Here is a 17,170-nt window from a genome sequence, read left to right on the forward strand (position 1 = left end):
TCATGCATGTAGCACACAGCTCACCAGGCTGAACGGGGACCAGTCCAGAAATGCTGGTTAACTCTGCACTGCAGTCTTTCCCATGATCTCCACAAATCCAACCCAAAAGCCTGATTCTAGGCTCTTCTGTTTGCTCAGCAAAATACAGTTCCCTTTAGGAAGTGTGTTCAAGAGGTGTCATGATCTGTCTAAGAGACCAGAGTCACCAGGGTGTGGCAGCAGGTGAGAACAGGTCATCTTCATTTTCCTGCTCCGTCTGTGTTGCTTATCTGTGGCAATTTACAGGGGCCCTTCCATTAGACTGTGATACTAGCCAGGAGTCCTCTGGAGAGCTCTGTCATCCCAGTTCATTTGATTAGCAGCTACAACCATGAGCAAAACCACCTTGTCTTATGATGTATTTCCATTCCCAAGAACCAAGCATTACGCAACACTGTAAGTTTTCCAGGTCTGTCCTATGTCATACTCTGGTAACCAGATAAAGGTACTTGCTATTATCCACATGTGGGGGAGAGACAGTCACCTTTAGAGACAAATTTGTGGCATTTGCTCCTTAGAAACACTGAAATGTAGTGATTCAAATTCCTAATGAGACCACAGAAGCATCTGCTGTGGCTTTTAAGGAATAAGCAGACATGATGAGATTATGGAAGGAAATGGGCACAATTGTGGTAATCTGTATAGTAACAAGAAATTGCTACTGGAGATCTACCCAGACACAATACTGCAACCAAGACATTCCACAAGCAGCTACATATGGGGAAAAATTGTCTTTGTCAATAACAGAGCTGCTTCAAACGAACAGGCATTTACCTTTTCCACCATTCTTTTTATTTTTTTAATCCCTACCATTCGAATTGGATAGAATCATAGAATCATTTAGGTTGGAAAAGACATCTAAGATCATGGACTCCAACAGTTAACACTGCCAAATCGACCCTTAAACCATGTCCCTAAGCCTACCCTGTAAAATTCTTGCCCTCAGAGTTATCCAGTGACTTCAACTTCCATCAGCAACAAGTTCCTGGCACGACAGAGAATTTCTTCTGACTTCCTTTTGACTTTGACACTTTTAACCTTCACTGAATGCTCCTTGTTCTTCCCTGATGGTAAAACAGCATTTCTTGCTTTGTAAAGCCTACACCCTCGTTGTCTGTAACCTTTTATCATCTCACTTCTGATTCATTTCCTCTCCAAGGTAAACAGTCCCAATCTTCTCAATCTTGTACTACATGAAAGTTTTTCCTTGTCTATTTAAAAACTGATTTATGTAAACAGTTAAAAACTTACTCTGTTAGCTTAGCTTATATCTATAAATTAGCCATGCATATTAAAATTATATTAGCTAGCTTTAACTGAATTAAGTGTATCCACACAGGATTTTTTACCAAATTCCTAAAGTCAGTTTAAAATTATACCTTTTGTTAAAGCAGAGCAAATGAAAGTGTAGTTAGGCCATAGCCAGTTTCTGATCCACAAACACATCCAAGAAGAATTCAGACAGTGCTTCAGGAAAGAGTCTATTTCAGCAGACCCCTTAGAGAGCATTATGTCCATTATCCTGAAATTCATGAAGCCTCCACGCATAGCAGAGAGTAGTTCTTCTGAAATATTTTCCATCAGAAACACAGGGATTTGTTATAGAATTAACTTAACATGTTTTACCTTGATAGCACCTCCATTTGTGGGAGACAGTTTACTTCCTAGGCAAGTCAAACTGCTATTAAACCACAGATTTTAATTCAGCTGCAAGTAAGCTGTCCATTGTACCCAGAACACAACAGAGATACAATGAAAACTGCTATAAAAATTAATTCTGAAAATATCAAATACAATCATTGTTAAGTTTAAACAAAGGATATTTGCTAGTTCGTTCCAAGACTTAGCTGCATTCAAAATCCAATGAAAACTGGCTTTTACATATACAGACACACAGAGACATTTGCCTATGGAATAAAAGTTTTAAATTATGGCTATTAAATGCATGGTATTTCTTAATGACAGCATTCATTGTTATCCTTGTAATAATACATTTGACAGAGGAAGAAAAGAGGAATTTATCGAAAAGCTGCCAATGGATTTTAATAAAAAATACTTCCCAATAGAAGGCAACAACATCCTTATCTACTAGGCCACAAGTGCTTGAGTATTTCTCAAGGAATTTAGATGCACTATTTTGCAATAGAAACTTACTGAAAATTACAAAGAAGCCAATAATTCTAAAAATCAAACATACAGGCCACTGAGTTGAAAGAAAGTAATTTCCCACATTAACATTCAGATCTATTATACATGCATACAGATTTCCATGCAAATCAGACTTCACTTATTGTGTATTTTGCCTTATTTAATGAAAAATGAAAAAGACGGAAGAACACCTAACCCCCTCCATTTTGCCTATTAAGTTGCTGTCGCCAGGAGGACCCTGGTGAGGGCATTTCCATTGAGGCTAATCACAGAGAAGAAGTGTGCACATAAACATGAGAAAACTCATGCTCAGGTTAGAGGGAGCAGCCACCCAGCCTGTCTGTCATGTTCACCTCTATTCACACAGTAATTGCTGTACTCTGGAAAGCTGACTAGACCCATCACAATCTCAGAACACGAGTTATCCCCTACTGAATCATTTTCAAAATGGGTAAATAATACAGCTAAGTATAAAAGGAGAGATTGTCAGACAATTCAGCTTTAGAGAACTCACTTTCACTGTATGCAGAAAATTGGTAAAAGCAGCTGAAATACACACATTCTGTCCTGGTCGCTGCTACAGCTGCAGTTCTGGCAGAGATGTCCCCTGCTCAGACTTCTTTGCGTCCATGACATGTGTGTGTGTCCTTGACACTTCCCTATAACCTTTATTCCTCTTCTCCCACAGGGAAATGTGCTGGCAGTCTCCTGCCCCCATCGGCTCCACCCTAGTGTGATGTGCAGGCTGGAAGGGCAGAGCTGCTATGGGAAAGGCTTTCACAGAGCCCCATTTCGTTCCAAAACGCCTTCCTTCCAGCTCACTTCTCCTGCCTAACTCCACTATCTATAGCTTTCAAATGCTTCCCCTTCATAATCACACCTCCTACTATTCTGAAGACTATTTTCTGGGAACGCTGAACATATTTGTTGGCTCACTGGCCCCTAGCACACTGACTGCTCATTCAATAGCATTCATTCAAGACTGGAAAAGACTTGTCATCCTATTACTATCTGGCACTCCATTACTAGCTTACTACTGTTTCCCTCTGCAGTACAGGTCCAAATTGAACGTCAGACACAGGAAAATGCCAGCAAAAGCTCCGGTTCACAGTCAGGAACCAACCACAGGATACAGTCCAAAACCAGATACACATTGGCACATTACCATTATTAACACAAGGTTTGTCATGAGTAAAGCCCTTTGTCATTCTTCTTTTTGAAGTGAGAACAGGGAAAATTAGGGTTATTGCAGTATTTCAAATATCTGCTGGGTGATAACATCCTAGAGCGGTAGCATTAGTCAAAAACTCAGGCAGACATTAGGATAAACAGATTCTCCTGCTTCCGTAGCCAGGACTTCTCAGAAGCAAATTCCCACGGAGATCAAACAACCTACAGTGTAACTGTCTCCTGGTTGCCTAAATATTCAGACAAGGAAGGAAGGGATTAGGCCTGTAAGTCTTCCTGCTCACTGGCCAGCCTGCCAAGCACATCCACCACCCAGCCTCATTCCTCCTGCTGCCTGGCTCTGTGACTGACTGACCTTCCCAGACTCTGCACAGCCACAGCAAATACACCTGGGGCACTCCTGACAGTGGCTGAATTGTCAGCTAAAATAATCACCTGGCTGTCACCAGGAGCAACACAGGTAGGGCAAAGGGGAGCAGCTCAATGCGCATGCTTTCAGTTGACATGGTAAACAGCTAACATATGGTAATTCTAAGGGGGTTGACATGCTGCAGCAAATTATAAAAAGGCTGACACTCAGCTGAAAGAGCTGACACTTGAAAGTTACTCCCTAGCACAAAAGAGAAAAAATGAAAGTGAAATGTGACTGAACTGTTGTCTTGCATGCTCATATTTTGTTGACAAATGTATTTGTAGGTATGAGTTCGGCCCTTTCTTAAGAGTGTCACCATCAGCTGCTGATAAAAAAGCAACCTGACTCTATTACAGATGTGTTACTTTTCAAACTGACGCTCCAGCAAGAGCAAGAGGACAAAGAATTCTGCTCTTATAAATCTGTTGTGCAGGCTAAGGCTACACTATCAACTGCAACATTTGACATTGTTACACATCCCTTCTAAAAAAGACTACTTAGAATTCGAAATACTGCATTATAATGAAATACCTCTTTAAATATATCAACCTTGGAAAATGCAGGTTAGCCAAAAGTTTCAACTTCAAAATATATTTCCTTTTTAAGGTGCTTCAAACCACTGTTCAGTTGTTACACTAACACTTTATATCAACTATCTACTACCAAAAATAGATTCGGATTAGGCATCACATCCCCAGCACACTGGTGTTCCGGAGCTCAAAGACTGTTTTTGATGCAGCAGGGTATTCAATCTCATACTGTTGAAATATTATCCTTAGTGCTACATGAACATGTAAGTGTACAGGTTTCATTGTAGCAGCAATGTTTAATTACAAAAATGAAGATGGTACTTCTCACTCAAAACCTCAGAATTCCAAGATCTGATCTGCAAACATGCGAGACTGTAGTGAGTAATTTTATTTATAGTTACATTCATTTTATACAATTGTCAGCTAATGCATATCAACTTTTGGAGTTTGAGTGCATCTGAAAACTCTCTGTGGATGCCATTTCATTTTAAAAAGCATCAAAGCATTTTCCAGCACAGAATCATACAAGAACGAAGTGGAAGATTTACAGCATTCTCCTGCTCCAAGGAAGGATAATTCCTAGTCCCAAACAAAATCTCATCAAGGGACTTTCTAGACGGTTTTGTGTGAAATAGAGTAAGATTTGGACTATGCATGTTCAGTAAAATTGTTATTTTAGTAAACTTTAAACCTTTAGATTTATTTCAAAACAAGACCTGTCCATGTTCCTTCCTTTTTCCCCAAATGTGAAAATTACTCCCAAAATTATACTGCTCAAAACTGTTCTCTTACAGCTCTGAAGAACACAAGTGAGTTTCAATTTCCCATTGATACTACAGAATGTCATTCTCCTAGGTGTGTAAATGTAAGAATTCTGTAAGCTGTTAGAGCACTGACAATGCACATGTGACCTCATCTGAACCTATTAATACACCTTCCTCTGGATTATTTTTTAACAATCTGTACCTCTCCACTCCCTCCTGCATAGTTTCTACTCGTAACAAGTTTTACTTGGTCATAAATCATTTTAAGTCAGTAAAATATGACATGCCTGTGAAAAACGTGATGAAATTCCTTTTTTTCTAGTAGGACACAAAATTTGTCTTTAGCCTACTATGAAGTCAAATACTTAACTAAGTCAGCTTTAATGATGGTGTTAGCGTGTTAGATGCACTTTTCCAAACTCTGTGCTTTTAAAATTTATTAATTTACTAATCTTTTGATCCTTACAGATCTGGGCTGATGCTAAAGTGTTAAAGCTGCTGTCAGAGAAGTACAGTAATACTCATGGCAAGGGTGTGGTCTCTGTTCTCTATTGCCGAGTCCACAGGAGCACTACCAGCACACCCTGGCACTGGTTTGGAAGGTCAGAAAAGAGGCTAGTAACAGACTACAGATGTGAGGTAAGACTTTGTCGCTCTCTGTGGCCAGTATTGCATTGGCATCCAGTACCAGCTGGACAGATGGAGTATTGAAATAGTATTTTACCTGTGGTGAATGTGCCTCCACATACAAGATCAAGCAGTGGCCTGCCATACAAGCAGGTCCCGTTCCCTTATTATTGCTAACTGAGGGAAAAGGATGAACTGCCTTATTCTTCTTTTCTGTAACTCAGCATTTAAAATTTATCACTAGATCCCATCATTGTATTTATGCATTTTACATTGGTTTAGCTTTTAAATATGGATTTTATTATTTTTGCCTCACTGCTGTACATATGCTTTTCCCTCATTATTTTATGCACCACTATAACACAACAGGTGTTGGCTGGAAGAACACAACATTTTCTGCCTTCACTCTGCACAACACATACACTTCTGTTTGTGCACGGAGTAGCTTCGTGCACAGAACATTACTGTACTTATCATTTGGTAGCTCACCTTTTAAATTCTCTGCAGTGATGTCCACACCACCTTTCAGAGGTCCTAACCCCCGCTGCTGAACTTCTGTACTGCTCACAGTGTTCTGGGTAGCTGTGACAGTCTCTGCCACAGATGTATAACAAAACAAGGACCACAGTGCATGCTGAGACTATTGATACCACAGAACTGTGTGTCAACAGGTGCAACTGCTCTGACCTGCATCTTAAAAATGGCAAAAGTTCTACCTATGACAGATTCATCTATAATTTTCCTTTGTGTAGGTGAGAAACAAGTCACCTCTATCAGCAAATAAGAGAGTTATGCTTTAGGCCTCTGTTAACTGTTGTGTCACTGTGTCTTCCTGCTCCTAGTTCTTAACAGCAACAACACACAGTACATAATACATAAGCACTTGTTATCTATGGTTTTCTGATTTTACTGTCTCTAGTCTCTTCCAGTTACTACCATCAGATGTGGATGTATGACTAAGGGGTGTTGTGATATGATCATAGGTAACGTGCGCAGTCACTTGCGACATACAGACTGACATTGCAGAATGACACCTTTCCATAGGCTTTGCTTGAACCTGCAGACAAACATGGGCAGTATGGATAGTTCTGGCTATCGGGCACAATGCCACAGTCAATAGGATAGTGTGACCAAACAGATAACCTGCTGTGAGGAGCTAAGTCTAAGTCTAAAACAACAGCAGTTAAGTACAATTGTGACTGCATCACCTGATCAGTTAGGAAGACCTCAGTGACTGTTCTGTGTGCAGCAGCATGCAAAAGCATGACTGTGAAACACTGCCTAAAGCGAGAAAGTGTTCAAGTCTTACCAACAGGCAGAGCATGCACAGCAGAGAGCAGACCAGAGAGCCCAGAGCCTTCTTCCTGCCCTGAGCAGTGCTTCCCAGCACAGGATGATCCCAGTTTTGATGTTGATCTGGCTGATTATCTCATGACAGTCCTCTGGTTTAACACTTCTTGTAAAGATTCCCTGAACCACATTGACCTTGATCACTTCTGATGCTCTAACCTCCACATGGCCTCTCTCTGAATTGATTCATCAATTATTTATCTTCTGCACAGGGTGTGTCCTCTTGACAAGTTCAAGAAGTGGCACCCTTGGATCCCATTTTAAGGTCTAATAAGGCTATGCTTTGCGTAAGATTACAATAGTGGGTGACACTGTATTAGCCACCTCCCTACTGCGGGACGTAGATGAAGTCTGACTCTTTGTTGCTGCCTTGCTCCTCTTGGTCTCTTGAAAACCTGCATGGCTTTCCTTCCCTCTGAGCTTGCTGCTCCTTCCTTCTCCCTCTGGAAACATATTCATGACCTCCTCCAAACTTAAGTGTTCTCTGTTAAAGCAAAAATTTCCCCAAGCGCACAACAGGCATACTTCAACTACATGCACTGAAGTGACTACAGAACATCTGTGGATGTCTGTCTTTGAGGCCACGCCAGCAACCTCGCCATTTCCCTGCATCCATCTTAACAGCCATCTGATAATGGTGCATCATTTCCTGTGCCACACCATGTGTGCAGGGATGTAGATGATAATGTGGATGATGCCTGCTCTGCTTCAGGAAAAAGTCATTTTATCACTTGGGAATTTCAGCATGTCCCTGACACAGTAAAGTTGAAACATGCTTCCAGTTATAAATTAGTTCATATAGGAGCACTCTAAAAATGGACTGATCTTCCCAAAACCACTTACTAGATCAGGGAAAATTTAGTTTAAGAGCACATCCTATGATAGTCATGGGAGAAATAAGACAGGACAAAAAATGGGGATTTTTAAAGTTTCAAGATCTTTGGGGATATCCTTTTTCCCTGTCATATCTCAAACCCAACTAACCTAAATACTATTGTATCTGTTTTCTTTGGCAAGGACTTGTTGCCTTTTATTAGATATGAAACAATAGGTGGGAGAGAGTAAGCCAATTAATTATTAAAAGGGTTTTCACATACTTTGAAAGTCTGCATGTCCTCGAAGCACACTCAATAAAGTTAACAAGGCTAACCGGGGCACTGTATAATGTCTGTGAAGCCTCAGTGGGCGTTTTGCGAACACTGCGGAATTCTGCTGTGTGCTTCCTTAACTCCACATGGACCCAGTGCACACTTCATAAAGTTCCTTTGCCTCAAAACGTGAACCTTACAAACTCCTCTCTTCTAGCCCTACTCAAAAGTTGCTGCTTTCAATTAGCTTTCCAGCTACTTCCTCTCTGCCCCTCCATGTCACTCCCTCTCACTCTTAATTCCCCTGAAGAGCAGAAGTTACCTACAACCTACCCCCACACATCATGCTTACCTGCCCATCTGTGAGGACTTGTAGTCACCCTTCCTGTGTCATGTCTGATTCACACAGTAACTACCCCAAGGCAATAATGTACTCTTCTTGAATCCTCAGAAAAGCACAAAGCCATTTATTTATACTATACTATATTGAACACAAAATTCCTACTAAATATAACAGCCATAAAAATTATCTTTGGTAGATACTAGCCCTTAACTCCCTTCCCACAAACACTTACCTTGAGTATGTTAGTTTGGATCCAAAACCGTAGTTTCTGCTATGGCCACCTAAAAATCAGTACAGACTAGATAATAACCTCAGTGAGACAACCATCACTAGGTAATAGAGAAAAAGAGGTGTCAGTGGTGCTTGAGGCACTCGTTGAAATCAATTAACACAGACTCTGTGCTGACAGAACAGGCATGAGCTCCACAGCATTTTATTTTCATTCTCCAATCAATTATAAGAATCCTTTGCAGATGGTCTAGAATGGAAGGGGGAAATATTACCTTTATTTTCCCCACACTTGCTGATCACATTAGCACTTTGAACAACTTGTGTAGAATAGCTTTTTTGGAGAGAATGAACTCTGTAACCATAGGACAAGGTGTTCAATGGAATGAACTCCGAAGCCCAGGAACAGTAAGTGTATTAACCAAGCTTTGTGGCTTGAGTCTGTAATTTTTATTCAACCAACACTTGCTTTTCAGTCAAGGAAACTGTTTCTATTCTGCTTCTGTAACAAGATTGGTCTTCACTTCATATAATGTATAACGAAAATAACAGCTGCATTTAAACACATGGCAGAAGACATTAGGCATGGAAGAATCACTCCTTTTCTAGTAAATTATGGCTGTCTCATGAATTTTATACATGACTGTCCTTGTCCATACTATGAGCCAAATTGTGTCTTGTTTTATCCCAGCTAAGATGCACTGGTTACTAGAGTTCCTGGAACAGTTAATATTGCCCCTATATCTCAGAATGCAATGTGGAGAATTGAAATAAAACACAAATTTTTGTTATAGGCAGAGGAGAATTTCAGAGCCATGCAGGAAGAATGACAGTGAGGAAGGAAAGAAACTACTGTAGAATAATAACATCTATATTGCCTTTCAGATCTGTTTTTTTTTCTTCTACACATTTAAACATCACACTAAAACCTGATCTGATCCCTACTTTCATGGAAATTATTATCAGTGGTCCTGTTGTCACTTTTCCCATTTACAGCTGTAGTCCCATTTTCTTTACTAGTTGGGTATTTTCAGAGACAAGATGTTAGAAAACAATAACTCTACTGAGACTCTGCAACTTTTTATACCCTTACCAGACAATTACTACTGGCAGCTAGTCAGTACAAAAATCCACCTAGCACAGGGTGCTGGGAAATAATCCCAGTCGCTATATGAGCAGCATGGCTACAGCCAGGCAGAGAACAACCAAATATGGAATCAAACAAAAACTGAACCACTTCACACATCAGTAACTATACACCTTTCTTAGCTTAGGCAATTAAGTAAACTGAAACCTCAGTCTAGTAAAACTTACTGTGCCATAAGGTTCAGCACAACACAGTAAGTTTTTACCACAGATAGAGATGGTCTAAAAACACTGTGAGCATCTAGGAAAACACTGGGAATAGCATGCAACAACATGGGTATTGTTCATCTCTAGCTTCATTGATTATCCATTGTCTGAAGCCTCAGATTTGTTACAAGCTGGCACTCAACCCTTGGCCAGGAATTCCTGTGAATACTGGGCTTTTGAGAACAAGCTCTGCTTAAGTGGGAAGGATATGCCATGCACTGGCCAAGCTCTGAGCTGTCATATGCAGTTCTGAATAGGACTGCTTTCCAGTCTCGGCACATAGGCATGAACGCATACCACTACATCCGAATCAAGGCAATGCCCCAACTGCTCAAGAGGAGATAACAAAGCCCTTTTCAGTGCTGCAACTTCCTCCAAGTAGGAATCCTCACAACCCTTCTGCAGCCAAGACAAAATTGCCTTTAGCCAGAGAGTCAGTTCTGTGTCTTCTGCATACAAAACTTGTGGTTGTATTGCCAATGACTCAAGAGCGTTGTTCAGCTCCCACCCATGATGTTCATTGTTTATGTCCCTGAATTTGCTACCTAATCAACTACATATGCACTTAATTTCACTTTGTATTAACTCTAAGCAGTACTTACTTTTCACGAAATCTCCCTATTACAATGAATATCTCTATGTTTACCCCAGGAACCAGTCAGGGTGTGATCACCTTTACAAGCTTCATCCACTTATTGATCAGTTGGATGAAAAATTTAAACAGCTGTACAACTGTTAATCTCTGCCAAAACATTTCTCATACAATTTATCTGAGGGGACAACAATTTTAAATAGGATATTCTTCTTGCAGAAATCTCAGTATTGGGTAAAATTTTAAAGAATAGTTCACATGCACTATCAAGCGTGTTGTTCTAACACAGACACAGGCAAAGCACAGAAGTCAACTCCTCACTCTCCAAATTTATGCTTTACCATAAACCTCATATTCTCCTCATTCCAGATTCTGAGATACAGTTAATTTTCTTCTCAGTAGCTGGTACAGTGCTGTGCTTTGGATTTAGTGTAACAATAATGTTGTCCTACTCTTGACATCTACTTAAGGTAAGATTTTTTCCCGTATCATCGAATCATAGAATCTTAAAATGGTTTGTGCTGGAAGGGACCTTAAAAAAACCCATTTCATTTCAAACCACTTGCCATGGGTAGGGACTCTTTCTACTATACTGGGTTACTTAAAACCCCGTCCAACCAGGCATGGGGCATCCACATCTTCTCTGGGCAACCTGTTCCAGGTGCCTCACCACTCACACAGTAAACAATTTATTCCTAATATCTAATTAAGAATTATCTCTTCCAGTTTAAAGCCTTTCTCCTTGTCCTATCATTCCATGCCCTTGTAAAAAGTCCCTCTCCAGTCTTCTTGTAAGCCCCCTTTACACACTGGAAGGCTGCTGTAAAGTCTCCAGAGCTTTCTCGTCTCCAGGCTGAACAACCCCAGCTCTCTCAGCCTGTCTCCATCAGAGAGGTGCTCCAGCCCTCTGATCATCTTCGTGGCCTCCTCTGGACTCACTCCAGCAGCTCCATGTCCTCCTTATGTTGGAGCCCCAGAGCTGGATGCAGTGCTCCAGGTGGGGTCCACAAGAGTGGAGCAGAGGGGGAGAATCACCTCCCTTGACCTCCTGGTCATGCAGTAAAGGGAATTCCCACAATATGAGACAAAAATAAATTTTGGAGATATGAAAATAATGAGGTCTGGTTCCCAATGTCTTTTCTCCTTTTGGAGTCTCTGATGTCTAATAAAACATGAGTTTGTTATTCTTGCCTTCAGATACTAAAAGTTTCTCTTTTTCTATTCTTCGCATCTGCTTAATTTTGTAATAGAGGCACAGTCTTAGGTTCATCTAAGGATTCATTCTCTCAGCAGAAAGCAAGAGAAAAGTGAGGCAGAGTACATGAAATGCATCAAAATGCAGAAGCAGACATGTCTGCAAAGCAAGGCTTTCAGTTCATAGTGAATTTCCTCTTTTTGATTTTTTTTTTAATCTGAATTTTTTACTCAAAGCAGATGGCTCTTGGGTCTTGCTCATTGAAACAGGTTAATGGCACAGTTAAAAGCTTTGCTGCCCACATCAGCAATACAAAGGACTAAAACCTCCCTTCCAGAGGCACCTGCCAGATGCTGTGGCTTTGGGCAGCCATTCCAGGAACACATGTCCAGGAGTGTCCCCACATTCCCATGAGTTAGCCTGCACCCAGAGCTTGAATCTGGGAATGCGCAGGACAAACACCTCAAGATGAGGGACTCAGAATGTCCTGGGTCTGTGGCTTTGGGTCAGGCTCACCACCCAGGCTGCCACCAGGCTCTGGGAACTCTGGAAGAAAAGGGTGCCGACTATTTTTCAGGCCACTTCATCAGGAAGAAACTGAACTATGCAGCTCAATACCAATGTCACGATGGCCCACAGCACAGTTAGGAACAACTTAAGAATGAAGAACAGGTTCTTAAGAGTGGACCTGAAAAAGATAGAGTTGATGTTGCTGGGCTGGGGAATGATTTCTCAAATCTTCTTAGCAATGATTTAGACAAAGACACATTATTCTCCAGCTCTGTCCTCACTTTAAGCATACACTGGAATTTCTGCCTGACATCAAACTCTCAGAACAGAAACAGCCACATGTATAATTTTCTGCCACGTCTGTGTGGTGAAGAATTTGTCCACCTATGCAGATAATGGCCTGACCTTGACTATTCATGCCTGCATTACATTTGGCAGAACCATAGCCCATGATACACTTGACAAAAAGCCTTCAGTGCTTGGAAACTCCAGCTAATACAAGGTGGTGCATTTTACACTATTATCAGGAGAAGCTGCTACCATCAGCAACCAATAGTGTCATCTATTTCTGCTTTCTTCATCCCACACATCCCATACTGGTTCCTCATATCCATTACTAATTTCAGTTTCAGCTTTTGGTTCTTAATTTCTAATTGCTCAACACAGGATCTGGCAAAAGAAAACTCAATCAAATCTCCAGGAAACAAGACAATGGTTGACAAGTCCTCTTCTGTTCACAATGGAATTGCCTAAGACAAGATAAGCACATCTGATCTGAGACTGGAATGATCTACCCCCTGAAAGAACCCCCACCATCTGCTTTAAGCAAAAACTGCATCTCTTGAGCCTTCTCTCTCCAAATGTAAATGCATAGCAACATTTGGCTTTCCAAATCAAACTAAACTAAATACGTAAGAGAAACTACTAAAAAATAATTCCCCTGCAGTGTCTTCCACTATTCTTGACCTACTGCTTGTGAAGGATGAGTGAACAAGCACTTGATTGTATTGTTGATAGCAGTATTCTTGTAAATACGCTAGCAGAAGGCTTTCAGGGACTGATGATCAGGTCACATGTACAGCAGAACAGAATTCCCAAGTTAATACCAAGTGCCTTTCCCCAAAGCACTCAGCTTTTCCCCTCTAGAAGCTCACGCTTGGGTGCCATTCTCACACAGCACTATCAGAGGTGAGCATCCTAGGAAATAACAAATAAGGCCACAAAACATCTCAGAACTCTTGCATCAAGCACTGGCAAATTGGTTGTGAACCAGAATACAATGTACCCAGCTTGCTTTTGCTTGCTTTTGCTATAACCTCAGTGTACTCATTTCCATGTAAATACACAGAAAGTTCTTCACTTTGGAGCTATTTCACAGATGGTTTTATATCTGGAATGTAGGTATAAAGTGAAAGCTCTGGGTGTGCTTGTAGATCATTTGTGCTAAATGATTTGTGCATACCACAGAGATACAGAAGTCCTCCTCAGTATGAAACATGACATTACCAAATCCATACCTCAGACCAACTTTGGGAAAACCTGGGGGCTTTGGAAAATGGAAACACTGTAATAGACTGGCTGTAGCTGAGGCCTTGAAAGTCCTAACTCAGGGTTCAGGGTACCACCTCTGGGAAAACTCTGCCCATCCTGAGCTGTGAACTGTGATAAACCTCACCCATAGCCACCGGTCTGCAAAAGAATTGCAAAGCTGCCTTCTACTCCCAAAGTGCTCCAGTGCTCCTTACGCTGATCCTTGGAAAGATGCAATCATTCCAAGATAAGCTGGAAAGAATCCTTGGTACAATTTAGGGGCCTGCATCCTTTGGCACTGAGTCATGGAGTGGCAAGATGGTGCGACAATCCACCCACACAACCTGTCACAGGCATCAGCTGCACCTCCAGCCAGGAATGAACAGCCAGAATTGCAGGTTGTTCTCTCCCCCAGTCACTCACTTTGCCATACTGGAGAATGTCAACATGCTTCTGTATGTAGGGTTAGACCTATATGCTTTTAACTAAAATAACAGAAAACATTGTAGGAGTGTTGAAAAATATTTTCTGATGTGTTTTGCTTTAAGAGAAAAACATAGCATCCATACAGAGTCAGCCTATATAGAGTCAGTAGAGAAGTACTCTACTATTTGTGCTTCATTTTCTCCCACCCAAATGGCAACTATGCTTTAAAGCACGAAGCACTGTATATTTAATAAATTATAAAGTCAATCTTCATAATTTCTATTCTCATACATCAGTCAGAGATAGTTTCAACAGAAAGATATATGAGAAGTAACCTAGGTCTTCCTCCAACAAAGCACTTAAGCACACATTTCATCATGTCAGCATCCCAGCTGAAGACAGTGGGATATATTTCAAGCTACACATGTTTCAAAATTTTATTGAAGTTCAACAACAAATAATAAAAAAGCTAATATACAGCAGGAAAAAACCCTTCAATATCCATATAGGTGAGGCTATGGTAGCATCTTCTACTGAAATTCCATAGGCTTAGGAAAATACTTGCTTTGGTTAATTCAGCAATGTTCCTTTTGGAGGCAGTGACAAAAAATACCTTTATTAGAACATAAATTTGACCCAGCTCCATTTAGATGGAAGTAAAACTCTTTTTATCTCCACTGGAAATGGAGCTCAATGATTAAATACAAGATTTTTTTATAATTGAAGCATGATCCCAAAAAACAAATCTGACAGTGAAATCATGAGACATTGTAAGATCTTAATATTTAGTTAGTCATAATTATACACATGTCAGGAATCCAGGTTCTAATGTCCTTTACAATTTCCACATAGAGCTCTTACACTTCTAAGATGCATCAGGGTGCCTCTGATGTTTGTATAAGGGCCAAATAAACAATGGCACAGTTATTTCAATCAATTTAGAAAGTTCTTAGGTGATGTTTCCAGAAATGCTTGAATTTAGTTTTGTAGTTGACCTGGGTTTTTTCCACAATAGTGTTGGATTTTACTATCACTTTAATGGGTTTTTCCCTTCTCACCATATTTCTAGTGCCAGTACTTTACCAGATATCTGAAATAGTTCTGCACTAATAAGAAGTACTGGTTGTCCTGGGACAGCATCCAGAAAAGATACATACATTTAGGGGAGGTTTGAAATATCACAGCACATCCCAAAAATACAAGCTAGTCATTGCAACAACCTTGGCAATGGCAAGCTTGGAAAAGCTAATAGTGGATTTTAAAAAGAGGAATATAACACAGTACTTTAGCATGGCTATAGATAGGACCAAAAAAAAAAAAAAAGTAGTACTTTTGTTTCTATGTCCAGAAAATGCTGGCAAGATACAGAATAAAATAGTGCAATCCTGAGTCATCTAAATACATTAATTAGCCACACCACAGAGAATCGGGCCTTCTTTGGTGCTCATTCACCTTGAGTCACACCTTCTTTGCCTTCCTCATGTCCATGATTGGTAAAACATTAGACAGACTGTGTGGCACATCAGAAAGTAATTATTGAGCATGGATTTCTGCTGATGGCAGGGTTTTAAAATGCTCGAGGCAGTGGCACAACGAAGTCATGTGTAAATGGCAACCTTGGCTCTACACCTTAATTTTTTTAAATAAAATAATTTTAAGTTTAGTAAGTAGCACAATGCAAGGGAAGGGATCCTAGAAACAAACACACACACACAAATCATTCAGCTATGTACAGTAACATACAGTCACGACAGAATTAAATATTCATAAACTCAGAGGAGATGAAATTCTGTGTTCATCTATCACAAGATGTAAACCACCAGTTACCATTTTAAAAATAAAGCCCTTGTATCCACCCTCTTAAACTGTACAGGCCCTGTTTAAATGATCCAGCATCGATACTCTCTTTTAATTAAAACAGTAGCACAGATTTTACTGAACAGTAACAAACGTAAAAGTGTAGGAGGCAAATGCTGAAAACTCGGGGTCTACAGTTAAAAACACAATTTTTAAAAAATACCTAGTCTTTCTCATGATAATTGGAGCTCTAACCATGTAAATATGTGGTGTGACATTGTTGCATTGATTTATTGCATTGCTCGTTTACATTCCTTCATTGTGTTACTGTTCTCTTACACATTTGTAACAAAACCAAACTATAGTAAAACTAGTTGAAGAAACACGGCTCAAATCCAGTACATGCCAACATTTCTTTTTTACATTACTCTAGGACTATAATCTGTTTGGGGGTATCTGTGCATTCAGAGAATTACTCGGATTTCAATAAAATATAAACGGATGTGTTTTACAGTCTAGCACACATGGATCACACCTTGCAACCATCACCGAATTACGATGAAACTTACACATTTACCGGTCTCTGCCTGTCACAGACCTACAGACACGGCAGAATTCATCGGCTTCAGTTTAGCAAACCCATGCCGAGAAAAATGAATGGAAGTGAAGACAGTGCCCACAGACAAAAGCACTGATCAATGCACTCCGCTGACATTATCTTAATGGCAACCTTTTCCCATCCCATCCTCCCTACTTTCCGATTCTCCCAGCAGCAGACACATCCGCACCAAAGGGTGCGATCTGACCCATTTCTCGCTCAACTCCGTCACCCGCAGGTTCTCACTCGGCAGCGAGCAGCGTCCCCCGGTCCGCAATGACACAGCAGGGCTGGAGGGACACAGCACCCGAGCTCCTTCCCCAAGTGACTCGCCCCTCGCCGCCGGGTGGAAGTCGAGGCGAGGCGCGGGCAGGGAAGAGGAGCGGCGGCCCCGCCGGCCGCGGCCCCTCGAAGTGAGGTTAAACTTTGGCGGCGGCACCTGGGCCGCTCCC

At 40.8% G+C, this 17,170-nt stretch overlaps 1 protein-coding gene across 3 annotated transcripts in view; it reads right to left on the reverse strand.

Annotated features, from left to right (window-relative positions):
- Nucleotides 1-17,120, reverse strand: part of RBMS3 (RNA binding motif single stranded interacting protein 3) — a 707,084-nt gene extending 689,964 nt beyond the window's left edge. For 2 of the 3 annotated variants that reach the window (XM_017732086.1, XM_017732084.1), the window contains exon 1: nt 16,965-17,118. The gene's annotated coding sequence lies outside the window, so the exon portion shown is untranslated. Of the gene's footprint in view, nt 1-16,964 lie in introns of all 3 variants that reach the window. The other variant, XM_017732087.1, reaches the window with a different exon arrangement.
- Between the last annotated feature and the right edge of the window lie 50 nt (nt 17,121-17,170).

Source organism: Corvus brachyrhynchos, unplaced genomic scaffold (assembly GCF_000691975.1).
Source record: "Corvus brachyrhynchos isolate BGI_N302 unplaced genomic scaffold, ASM69197v1 scaffold53, whole genome shotgun sequence".
Lineage (NCBI taxonomy): Eukaryota > Metazoa > Chordata > Aves > Passeriformes > Corvidae > Corvus > Corvus brachyrhynchos.